We start from the raw sequence: 12690 nt of genomic DNA, 5'->3' as shown, positions 1-12690 counted from the left end.
ATCGTACATGTTAAATCGCTGCATGTGAGTTCGGTATGCCCCAAATTCGAACATTTTGTTTGTTTACCTGACCACTGACTTGGAAAGTTGCTTCATCACTGAACACGATGCGTTGTGCGAAAGAATTATCGTTGTCGATAGCAACAAGAATCTCGTTACAAAATGCCATACGGTTGCGTTTGTCATCAGGACGCAGAGCTTGTAACAGCTACAACTTGTACGGCTTCATAATCAACCGACGTCTCAAAACACGCCAAATTGTTGTTGTAGGCAGTTGATTTTGAAGGACTACGTTGGAAAGCAGTTTGAATTAGTGCAGCATTTTCTTCAGGAACACGAGCGTGGCCAGGACTCTTTCCTTTACATATACATCCTGTATCTAGAAACTGTCGATACCATCTGCGAATGTTCCACCCATTCGGAGGATCAATTTGGTACCTCAATCTGAAACGTCTTTGCACTGTAATCACGGAATTGCACTTCGCAAACTTGACAACACAAATGATTTCTGCTGCGGAGTAGCCATTTTAAACATATGACGGTTACCAAGCAAAACAGAAGACAACTGACATCTATCAGCTGTTAATATAAACTAGACTGTGTATTTGTTTCTCCAATAGCCGAGCCGAGGTGCAGCGATCGATAGTTTGGACAAAATAATACTTTGTAATACTATATTCTTTTTGAAACACTCTGTAGTTCGCACTTTGAAGCTATCGTGATATGAGGTGAGTTAGTTTTTTTGGAAGTTTCCATGTAAGTATTTACCACGTAATTGATGACTGTCTGTCTGCTATAATACGAAAGAACTATCAATACCTCGTATGTAAATACAAAACTAAACTCACGCTTTAAGCTTAGTTGTTAATTTAACAACTTGCCGTGTATGGTAGCTGACATCAGAAGTTTCAGAAATCAATGCCACGGGGCAAAGATCCTACGAATTATGTCTGCATGCATACCTTTGCCCAAAACGTTTGTCCTTTTCTTTCTTCAATTCTAATACTGAAAGCCTAGCTTTATTAAAAATATTTGATGGATCTTAACTTATAGTTCACTGTTTCACATCAACTGATTTACTATTAATGAGATTAGTTCGACTTCATCTTACAGGAACTATGAGAGAAAAACGTCCTCCACGCAGAGGTCTTCAAAAACGTTAGAGGAGGCTAAAAAGCTAATAGAAAACGGACCTTCCATTAGAAATGCAGCTAAATGGCGTGGGTGTGGATGTAATGAATGCACATTACGTAAAGGACTTAAAGCAAGGTACGGAGTGGCAACATTCGGATGTGTCAAGAGAGTATTTTCCGAGACAGAGGAAACTGAACTGGCGCAGCACTGTATCAGTCTGGATTCTATGTTCAACGGCCTTATGTTTAAAAACTTCCGACGTTTAGCATATCACTTCATGCGTTTGCCGAAAGTAACTGCGCAAACCATATGTTAAATAAAGAAACTCAAGTGGCAAGGGAAGACTGGGCTCGCTCATTAATCGCTCGTCATAAGTTAATTTTGAGGCAACCGGAAAAAAATTAGTACCGGGAGGATAATGGAACTTTTCTCAGCCGTTTGGAAACTTTGCAATCTAAACGTAATTTTCCACCCCATCCAGTCTGTAATGAACACGGAACAGGAATACAGACCGTACCGGGAAAACTGCAGAAAGAAAGTCCAAATAATAATAATACAATGCGTTTGCTCGTGTTGAATGTCTTGTATTTAAATTAGTAATATGTTAGTGTCATGTTTTGATTCAAAATTATTGCTGACACTTTTTGAGAACAGTGATCTTGTGAGCGATACAATTAGTGAAAAACAGTCTATATCGCACTGGTTATTTTATTGAAAATGGCCGATTTCAGCCTAGTCTTAGGCCATCTTCAGCTGAAGTTGCGATGTCTAGAAGAATCAGTCGCTGAAACTGCTGAATACTGTTTCAGTGACGTCTGCTAGCAGTCTGCCTTGTTACTAGTTTAGCTTAATCATAAATAACTGGTGGATAATCTGGTTCGATGAATCGATATTCTTAGTGAAAACATTTTGTTAATAATCATTTCAACGGTGTAGCACACACAATTTTAACAGTTTAGCATTTTTGTGGGTAGTTAAGATTCCACTACTTTTAGTTTCAAGATAGCTCTTTCTTATAATGCTTTTCTTACAACAAATTTATTTTTTATGACTAGTCAATGAAATAAACTAGATCAATTAAAAGGCAACCCTTCATTGCTGAAAATCTTATAAATATGTTTTAATCTGTGTTTTCTTGTGTGGGTGGTCGTTTGCAATACATATTTGAGAACTTTTCAGTGGAAAGATTTGATTGTTGTATCCTGTATGAATGATTAATTTTTTTAAGGCGTGAAATCGCAGGTTTTCCTTTTTTTGCTGAGTACATGAGTGTGGCATTGCACGACCGCTGCCGAACCCTAGACGTGTCATAGCAAAACAAAGCCGATGTGAAAAGAGAGAAACCTAGAAGGAGGTAACATTTCAAAAGAAAACGAAATATTGTTAATATTTATCCACTGATAATGTCAATCTTAGGCCTCTCAATGAGGCTCAGATGTCATAAAGAAAAGTATTATTAAAAATGTGTCGGATACAGAGCAGCATTAACATGTGAACTGTGGTAATTCAAAACCATTAATTCATGAGCTATATCTTTCAAAAGAAAAGTGCCAAAGCCTCCCTACTGACTAATAAAAATTACACTTATTATTTTTGATGAGAAGAATGTAACGTCACAAACAGATATGAGACCAATAGTTTCCTAACTCCTGTATAATTGATGTCAGTGTACAACAGTCACTTACTTCTATACGAAGTTTCTGTGTTATGTCACGAAAACCTCCCTGCGCTGTTACATTAATGAAAAACATTTTTGATAAGAGCCACTGGCTCCAACTTACCAAGCAAGAGAAGGTCAAAATGGTAAAACTAGAACACATCTGATCACTTGTCTTGTAGCCAGTCGATTACACGCAGATGAATTTTAAGACCCAACGACTGCACTGGAAAAGTACCATTTTTATAGCTTCCATGTAAACTCCAACGGAATGTTCCCAAAGTCCTAGAGAATCTCTGCAAAGAGAACGGTCCTTGTTACTGTAGTGGAATCACGATTTTTTGGGCGTTACTGTGGACAATAGAAGCTCAGCCACAGCCACTGAAAAAGACGGTGGGCACCAAGGCTTCAGGATGCCTGTTGCAGGAACAGGGCTGTTTACGCATTCAAGGCGAGCCAGACCGAGCAGCTCAATCCTGACGATGCAGTGAAAAGACGGGGCTTTTGTAAGGCTGGTCGCGCGTAACCAGTGTAAATACTCGTCAACTCCAGGCTCTCTAATCAGCCGCAGTAGAAACCTTACCACAAATTACTGCAGTAGCCACTGTCAACCTTGTTCCACTGGGAGGGAACGGACCAAAACAATGGCGTCTTGAGCTCACAATGGACAACATTACTTTGCAGTCGAGTTGAGTCTGTTAGCCAATGATCTCCACTTTACTACAAACAGTGCACAATTTTCTGTTTGACGCTGATCTACTGCAATACTATCAAGAGCCATGGCAAATGCCTTGTACACTCGACTATGGCGCAAAAGCCTAAAAAGATTTATAGCACAGAACAAAATAAAAATATTTATTCGGACGGAACAGTGTTTGCTTAAATGGCTTACCAGTGCATGGAACTTTTCATGAGATCATTGGACTTCAGTCAGTATACTGCGAGGGTAAGTCAATTATTATCCACAATTTAGTTATATTTCTGTTTATTTTGGTAGTACTGTCGTTCTTCGCTAATGATGGATGCTTTGTTTATTTGTTGTTATATCTTTGCAATTTTCAAGCTGCTAGGCTAGTTTCGTTATCGCTGCCTTGCTGTTAATCATGGCTGCTCCGCTGTCTATTTGCACCAAAGAAGAGCAACGTTCAGTGATCCGTTTTTTGTAGTCGGAAGGCGTATCAGGGGCCGAAATCCATCGAAGACTTTCGGTACAGTACGGGAACAGTGTTTTGCCACAACGGAGTGTCTACGAATGGATTGAAAAATGCCGAAATTGTCGCACAAGTGTTACGCACGATGAAGGAGCCGGATGACCGCTTACCGCCACAAATGAAGAAACCATTGAGCATCCACGTGAAATGATTCTCTTACACAGACAATTAACTGTTTACGAGGTGGCACATCGTCTGCAAATTAGTCATGATTCTACCTACGAAATCATCCACAACTGACTTGGGTTTCATAAAGTTTGTGCAAGATGGGTCTTCAAACAACTCACCCAGTTGCGTAAACAAACGCGCTTGGACATCTGCAAAAGCATTTGGATCGCCGTGGTAATGAAGGGGACAACTTCTTAGGCAGAATCATTACTGCTGAAAAAATGGCTCTGAGCACTATGGGACTTAACATCTGAGGTCATCAGTCCGCTAGAACTTAGAACTACTTAAACCTAACTAACCTAAGGACATCACACAAATCCATGCCTGAGGCAGGATTCGAACCTGCGACCGTAGCAGTCGCGCAGTTCCAGACTGAAGCGCCTAGAACCGCTCGGCCACTCCGGCCGGCGACTGGTGAAGAAACATGGATCCATCATTACGAGCCGGAGAGTAAACGGCAGAGTATGGAATGAAAACATCCGAATTCGCCGTGCAAGAAAACGTTCAAGACCCAACCGTCCGAAGGAAAACTGATGCTTACGGTTTTTTGGAACGCAGGAGGTCCAATACTGGAACATTATGGGGAAAGGGGCACAACAATAAACAGTGAACGTTACAGTGAGGTGCTTACTGCCAGGCTAAAGCCTGCAGTTCGAAGCAAGCGCCGAGGATTGCTGTCAAAATGTGTTGTGTTGTTGCACGACAATGCCTGTCCGCATACTGCTGCCCACATTGCTGAAACGCTCCAGAAACTCAAATTTGAAGTACTGGATTATCTTCCATATTGTCGCGATCTTGCTCCTTCTATCACTTGTTTGGTCCATTCAAACACACATTAAGGGGCCGTCGATTGGCCTCGGACGCAGCAGTGAAAGAAGCGGGGCATTCCTGGCTCGTAGCTCAACCGAGAACCTTCTTTTATGAAGGCATCAAGAAGCTTGTACAACGATGGACCAAGTGCGTTGAAACGCAAGGAGACTATGTCAAAAAAAGATGTTCTTGCAAGTTTCCTATTTAATTACAATAAAACATTATAACTACTTTGCGGATAATAATTGACTTACCCTCCTAGTTGCAGTTTGAACGGGACCCACTGAATTAATTCGCTACCAACACAATCTCCAGTAGTGTCGATGACATATGCAACTGCTGCCCTCCTCTCTGCGATGGCTTCTGTGGACCAGGGCTGAACGGTTGTTACTGTCGCGGCATCTACAGAGAGAGGCTGAAGGATGGTGGAACCACGAGCAGTTGACAAGTGTTGGACGTACACGCCTCATCACCGAATGTGGAGGCCGGACGATTGCCCGCTCTGTAAATGAGATTAGAAGGTGATCTGTGGCGGATTTAGAGACAGAGTTCAGTGCTGATGCAGGTACAAGTGTTTCGGAAAACACCGTTCAACACACATTGTTGAATGTAGGGTCCGCAGCAAACGATACAAAATGATTCAAATGGCTCTGAGCACTATGAGACTTAACATCTGAGGTCATCAGTCCCCTAGAATTACTTAAACCTAACTAACCTAAGGACATCACACACATCCATGCCCGAGGCAGGATTCGAACCTGCGACCGTAGCGGTCGCGCGGTTCCAGACTGAAGCGCCTAGAACCGCTCGGTCACACCGGCCGGCGCAAACGATACTTATGTGTTTCCATGTTGACTCAAACCCAAAGCCATCGTCAATTACCATTGCTGTGGGCACAGTAATATCGAGACTGTGCCGTGGATCAATGCAAATGTGTCACCTCGTCTGAAGAACGTCTTATTTCACTGGGACGATGATCGTGTCCGAACACGTCGTCAGTATTACTACTAATACTAAAATACATATACCTATAAAAAACAGAAAGACTGTCAAGGACTGAGGTAGAGGCAACTCCTTTTTATTTATTTTTCGCTACACCGACTCCAGTGCCACTCTTAACTTCAATGTTTTCAACAGTTCAATAATCTTGAACACCGACAATGCCCCTCGACGTCTGTAATGTTTTGTACCGTAGCGTGGCCTCTGAGATGCTGGTGCTAGTGTTTCTACTGCTGCTGTTTTGGAAACTTTTGATTCTCGTGATGTGATTGATTATCGCACTTATCGTGATGGTGAGGTGGAGAATAAAGACTTTGGTAGGTCCTACTATGTTTCTGATATGGCCTTGACTGTCTGTACTCAGTACGAAAGATAGAGGGTAGGTAAGTTGTAAATATTTGCTTTAAAGAACACGGTGTTTGTGAAAAGTTTTCTCTAACTGGTGATTGTACTGCTTATTATCATCATTAAAGCTGACCTTGAACTATTCACTGCCTGCTAGCACCTGTTACGATGAGACGACTATGCCAGTCATTGAAGTGGCAAGGATCTGCACAACGGCCACGAGTTCAGGCCGCCGCCGCTGCCGGATCGTCTTCGGGCACCAAGTTTTTCTCCATGGGTTTGACATTTTTCTATATGTGAGCCTCCAGTCTCACTCCAGTAGCAGCAGGGGGCTGCAAATCGAGACTGGGGCTGTACAGACGCTAGCCCTCCTACGATTGTGTAGGTGTCCTAGCGCCAAGCGCCTCCCATTGCAGGGGCGAGTTCCATGACTGGAAAATGCCATCCCCTGCAAGACCTGTGGGGGACTTTAATGCCATTGGCATCTATCGCAAGCAACCATGCCGCACCTAACTGGGGCACACATCACTGACAAGGAGACGGCACGACCGTGGGGTCGAGGATTTGTCCGCAATTTTGTGTGGTGAAAGAGGACCCCTAACACCTCACGTGGTTAAAATATTAGGACGCACTACCCAGAAAATCCCGGGAAAAATCGATCCAAAGTTTCTTAGGTGCCTTATGAGTATAAAATGTTAGTATCGTGCTGAGCCGCCGTCTGACCTCGGTGTTTAGGGCTCGGATTCTTACGCCAGAGGTCTCTGTGTTCGATTCCTCCTCTGGCACTTTTCTTTTTCTTCTGTTTCATTTTCTTTGGTTATTCCACCAATTATTCAGAAAGTTTCCCAAACCTACATTATCTTTAACAAGTTAGTTACATTATTGAATAAAAATTATTTTCTTTTTGTTCAACAACACAATTCATGGCGGTGGGCTTTCCATTTTTCATTGTAAAGTATATGAGGAGAAACATTGCCTTTTTAATCAGAATAACAAAGTCGATTGGGAAACATTCAATTTTTATACATATAATAATTATAAACAAGAACCGCAGTGGTAATTATCGTAAAAACAAACAAAGCAATAATTTTTGCGACATCTTGCGCAATATATAAAAGCGGATTTTTTACAATCACAGGGCGTTTGCAATAAATCTGTACAAAAACATGCCCCATTAACATTTACGAAAATGTTTCGAGTTTCTGACAATTTTGAGGCAAACCAGGCGTATTAAATCATGTCTCGGAATATTGGTGACGATAATTGATGGTGAATTATAGAATGAATTTTTATACAATCTTCCTGGGAATTAATTTCACGATTCTCCTGTAACAATGCGCTGCAATTTTGCGAGCAACAGAAGGAAAAAAAAGTGCTGGAGGAGGAATCGAACCTGAGACCTCTGGCGTAAGGGCCCGATCGCTAACCACTTTTTTTTTTTTTTTTTTTAATTTTGTTCGTTCTTCTTACGTTTGTTTTTGGTCTGGGCGGACATCACATGACATCCGTCAAAGTTGATCGTTTATTCTTTAACTCAGTTGTTTTTGTTACAGAGGACAATCTGCCCTCTGACCGAACACGCTGAGCTACCGCGCCGGCAGCAATGTAGGCCAGATGGCGGCACGACAATGGACTAACATTTTATGCTCATAAGGCAACTAAGAAACTTTGGATCGATTTTTCTCGGGATTTTCCGAGTAGTGCCTCCTAATATTTTAACCACGTGAGGTGTTAGGGGTCCTCTTTCACCACACAAAATTGCGGACAAATCCCCGACCCCACAGTCGTGCCGTCTCCTGAGTGGGCGCCGACGTTACGGGCTGTCTCATGGCACAGCAGCGCACCGGGATCATCCGTGCCACACGCTAAAGGGGGAGTGGATGCAGCATTGCAGCGCTGTGAGTGTAACAGCTCAGTAAACTGTTTGACTTTCTGATATTGTTTTCTTGAACGACCAACGGTCAGCACCCGTCTCACAAACCACCGCCGCAAGCCAGACCTGCGCAGTAGTGGCTCCTCAACCTGGGCTCCTACAGAATAACACATTCTAAGAAATACCACAAATGAGTTTTCCGAAAGGGATGGGAAACGGTAAACGTGATGTTCATTTGCAGACAAACAAATGCTTACAATTTCTGAAAAACTAATTTTAATTCAAGAGAAAGAGAATCACAATTTGAGCAATTCAGTAACGCGTTGATCCAGCTCTCGCCCTTATGAAAGCAGTTATTTGGCTTGGCATTAATCGATAGAGTTGCTGGATATCCTATTGAGGGATATCACTCCGAATTTTGTCCAGCTGGAGCGATAGATCGTCAAGATCACGGGATGATTGAAGGGCCCTGCTCATAATGCTCTCAGCGGGGAGAATACGGTGACCTTGCTGGCCAACGTATGGTTTGACAAGCACCAAGACAAACAGTAGAAACTATCCCCATATGAAGGCCAAAGCTCCTATGCAGTTCAGAAGTCCTACTGAAAATACCGCTAACGGTCACGCCCTTCACAGCGACTACAGTAAAGCACGTGAAATACTTTGCATATTAACACAACTCTCGGGATTGTCATCCGGTTCGAATAATAATTACTCCTGCGAGAACTTATCCCTATTGGCATGGAAAAGATATTATACAGCTGTACATTGCATGTGACCAGAGTTACAGATTAACAGACTGTCTTGCATAGACAAACGTATCAATACGGCATCATTCGAAGAAAACTGGAATATATAAAGGATATTGACTACCGAAAAGTGTACCCAGAGCCATTTGTCAACTATTTTGACATACATCGAGAGATTAATACCAGTTGCCCTTCCCTACTTTCCTATCTCAGACCCTGGGTACGCTCTTGATCCTGTATGACCATCCATTTACAATTCAGTTCGACGATAGGTAAAATGGACGATTGTCGACGTTTGAACAGGACTCTGTAAGTTAGAAATGAGAGCGTTTGCCCTCCTCTTGGTACAGTTGTTGTGTTCACAAGTGTGGAGATATACTACTCAGGAAGAGATTTGAAAATACCAGCAGCAGTCAGTTTCCTAATAGGATATACACCCGCTCCTCTCTGGCTCAGAAACAACTAATTAACAGGAATTAATTTTTTTAAATACTTACTTCTTTACACAAGCAAAAATAAAAATTATTAAACTTCCTGGAAGATTAAAACTGTGTGCCGGACCGAGACTCGAACTCGGGACCTTTGCCTTTCGCGGGCAAGTGCTCCTCCAACTGAGCTACCCCAGCACGACTCAGGCCCCGTCATCACAGGTTTACTTCCGCCAGTACCTCGTCTCCTACCTTCCAAACTTCACAAAAGCTCTCCTGCGAACCTTACAGAATTAGCACTCCTGGAAGAAAGGATATTGCGGAGACATGGCTTAGCCACAGCCTGGGGGTTGTTTCTAGAATGAAATTTTCACTCTACAGCGGAGTGTGCGCTGATATGAAACTTCCTGGCAGATTAAAACTGTGTGTCGGGCCGAGACTCGAACTCGGGACCTTTGCCTTTTGCGGGCAAGTGCTCTACCAACTGAGCTACCCTGCAATATCGTGTTCACCGTACACTTCATCCCTGCAGTGACGTTGAAAATTCAGAAAAACAGGTGACGGAGGGCTCTTGTAAGTGAGACAGACAGTGGAAGAAAAGAAGGTGCACTGGCACACTGTGTGGAAGCCAAGAATGAGTTCTGGTGGAAGTGCACAACAGAAAGCTTCCCAAGGTACAGCAAACCAAAAATCGATACAGGAAAGTTACACCCAATACCAGGCTGAGAGCCTACGCAGTGGATCATTGTATGGGCAGATTTAGGAGAAGATCGAAGGCAAAATAAATAAAACGACCTGACCCACTAAATCACAAAGAAGGAAACTGGAGGACTGATTTCTGCTGCACAGTAATAGGCCATGAAAACTAACATTACGAAAGCTACATTCTGGAAATCACTAGAAGACTCAAAGTGCAGACTCTGCAAAGAAGCTGAGGAAACTGCAACACCTTCACCTCGTTTGAGTGACGTGCTCCAGTATCTGGTTGTAACAGATTCGCGTCCCCGCGAGGGTTATTGTTCGAGATATACATCAGGTACATCACGCAGCTTTTCTATAGTTATTCTAAAAAATGTGTCCCCCTCACTGCAAAAGGTGACGATCGGTCGTGTCTTTGTTCACCTGATGCTGTAATTGTGAGAATCTTAGGAAAACCTGGCACTACCTTTGTGTAAAGAGTATCTAAACATTGTTCGAAAAGGAGTACCACTTCTTTCGTCCTGTACTCCGTAATACTGCACTGCCGACTTTACACATCAGTTATCACACAAAATGCAATACGTGACACTCGAGAATAATAACAATAATTAACATTATTTCGGACACTTGCTAATCATTCGCGACTACACTCAGCTGCCGCCCGCACCTGATCCTCTTCCTGATGAAAAAGCACTCCGTCTTCAGGCCACGAGTGGCCTACCGGGACCATCCGACCGCCGTCTCATCCTTAGAGGAGGATGAGGATAGGAGGGGCGTGGGGTCAGCACACCGTTCTCCCGGTCGTTATGATGGTATTCTTGACCGAAGCCGCTACTATTCGGTCGAGTAGCTCCTCAGTTGGCATCACGAGGCTGAGTGCACCCCGAAAAATGGCAACAGCGCATGGCGGCCTGGATGGTCACCCATCCAAGTGCCGGCCACGCCCAACAGCACTTAACTTCGGTGATCTCACGGGAACCGGTGTATCCACTGCGGCAAGGCCGTAGCCCTCTTCCTGATGAAAAATTAAATAATTAACGGATTTAGTAGACATATTTACAGTTACATGCCATGTGCTTCCGTTCACTTTGGCCTCCGCTACTCGACTCCTATAATGCAACGAAATGCCATTAATACTTACAGTAAATACGATGGGGGTTCAATAAGTAATGCAACGCTTTTTTTTGTGACATCAGGTTGGTTTCATCCAGAATTTCAAAACACCATATTACTCCGCTCCTTTTTGACAACAAAACTCTATTTTTCAATATAATCTCCTTTCATTCCTTAGCCTTACACCAACGTACTGAGAGGGCCTCTACGCTCGCATGACACCACTGTAGTGGTTAACGTCGCAGCCAAAGTCTTGCTGAATCAACAAACTTCCCGTTATCCGCATACTACTTCCTCTGGAGTGCGTCCTCCAATGGGCCAAACATATGGAAGTCGGGAGGTGCGAGATACGGGCTGTAGGGTGGATGAGGAGGAACGGTCCAGTCAAGTTTCATGAGCTCTTCTTGGGTGTGTAGACTTGTGTGAGCCTTGCGGTGTCGTGGAGAAGGAGAAGTTCGTTTGCATTTTTATGGCGACGAACATGTTGAAGGCGTTTGTTCAATTTCCTTAGGGTAGCACTATACGCTTCAGAGCTGATCGTTACACTGTGAGAGAGGACATGACATAGAATGTCCACTTAATAAGAGTCCCAGGAAACCTACGCCATGACTAGAGCGACTGAGCTTTGAACTTTTTCTTTGGAGGAAATGTGGTGTGGCGCCATTCCATGGATTTCCGTTTTTTTCTGTTCAAAGTGATTGACGTATGTTTCATCGCCCGTTCGACGAAAGATGCTGTGACAATCAGTCTCGTATCGCGCAAGCAATTCCGCGCTCTTTAGGTGGCGAGGAATCCAGCGAGCACAAATCTTTGAGTATCGCAACTGATGCACGAGTGTGACAACACCGCTGAGATTCCATTTGTGCAGCGAGATGTTCGATTCTGATGCGTCGATCAACTGGAAAGAGAGTGTCGGCACGCTCCAACATTGCAGGAATCACAGCTGTGTGCGATCGGCCGGCCGGCACGCTGCGACCTTGTTGCAATGATGACACACGCTTCGCCCAACGACTCATCGTGCTCTTGTTCACTGCCAGATCTCCGGAATTATTCCGCAAGCACCTACGAATAACTGCGATGCTCTGATTTTTGGCCAAAGAAACTCTGTGACATCTCTCTGCTTGGAACGCAACTTCGTTACGGGCGGCCTTTTGAAAGCTACATATAGCGCCGCCACCTATAGGAACTTCATGAAACTATAGGGGCTGAAGTGCGAGTATCCCATAATGTCCCACAACAAATTCTGAGTTTTTTCAACCGAAACTGTCCGAGAAAAAAATGTGTTGCATTACTTATTGAACGTCGCTCGTAATTAAAGCATTCAGCGAGCTTCTTTTAATGGCTTATGTGCACGACAGGTCACTGTGGCCGCCATCAATCGACCTTTCCAGCAATGACAGCAGTTCCCGCCTCAAATCAGAGGCAAGGAGATTCCTTGTTATCAATAACGGTCTGCTTCTCTCAGACAGTAGACTGTCTTCAGGCGCATGGTGAAGCCGTGCCT

The 12690-nt window shown here is 43.6% G+C and overlaps 1 pseudogene; it reads right to left on the bottom strand.

Annotated features, from left to right (window-relative positions):
- Nucleotides 1-10964: 10964 nt before the first annotated feature.
- On the bottom strand, nucleotides 10965-11082 carry LOC126102365 (5S ribosomal RNA; annotated as a pseudogene).
- Between the last annotated feature and the right edge of the window lie 1608 nt (nucleotides 11083-12690).

This window comes from Schistocerca cancellata, chromosome 9 (assembly GCF_023864275.1).
Source record: "Schistocerca cancellata isolate TAMUIC-IGC-003103 chromosome 9, iqSchCanc2.1, whole genome shotgun sequence".
Lineage (NCBI taxonomy): Eukaryota > Metazoa > Arthropoda > Insecta > Orthoptera > Acrididae > Schistocerca > Schistocerca cancellata.
The sequence above is the reverse complement of the archived record's forward strand: the minus strand, read 5'-3'. Positions and strand labels throughout refer to the sequence as shown.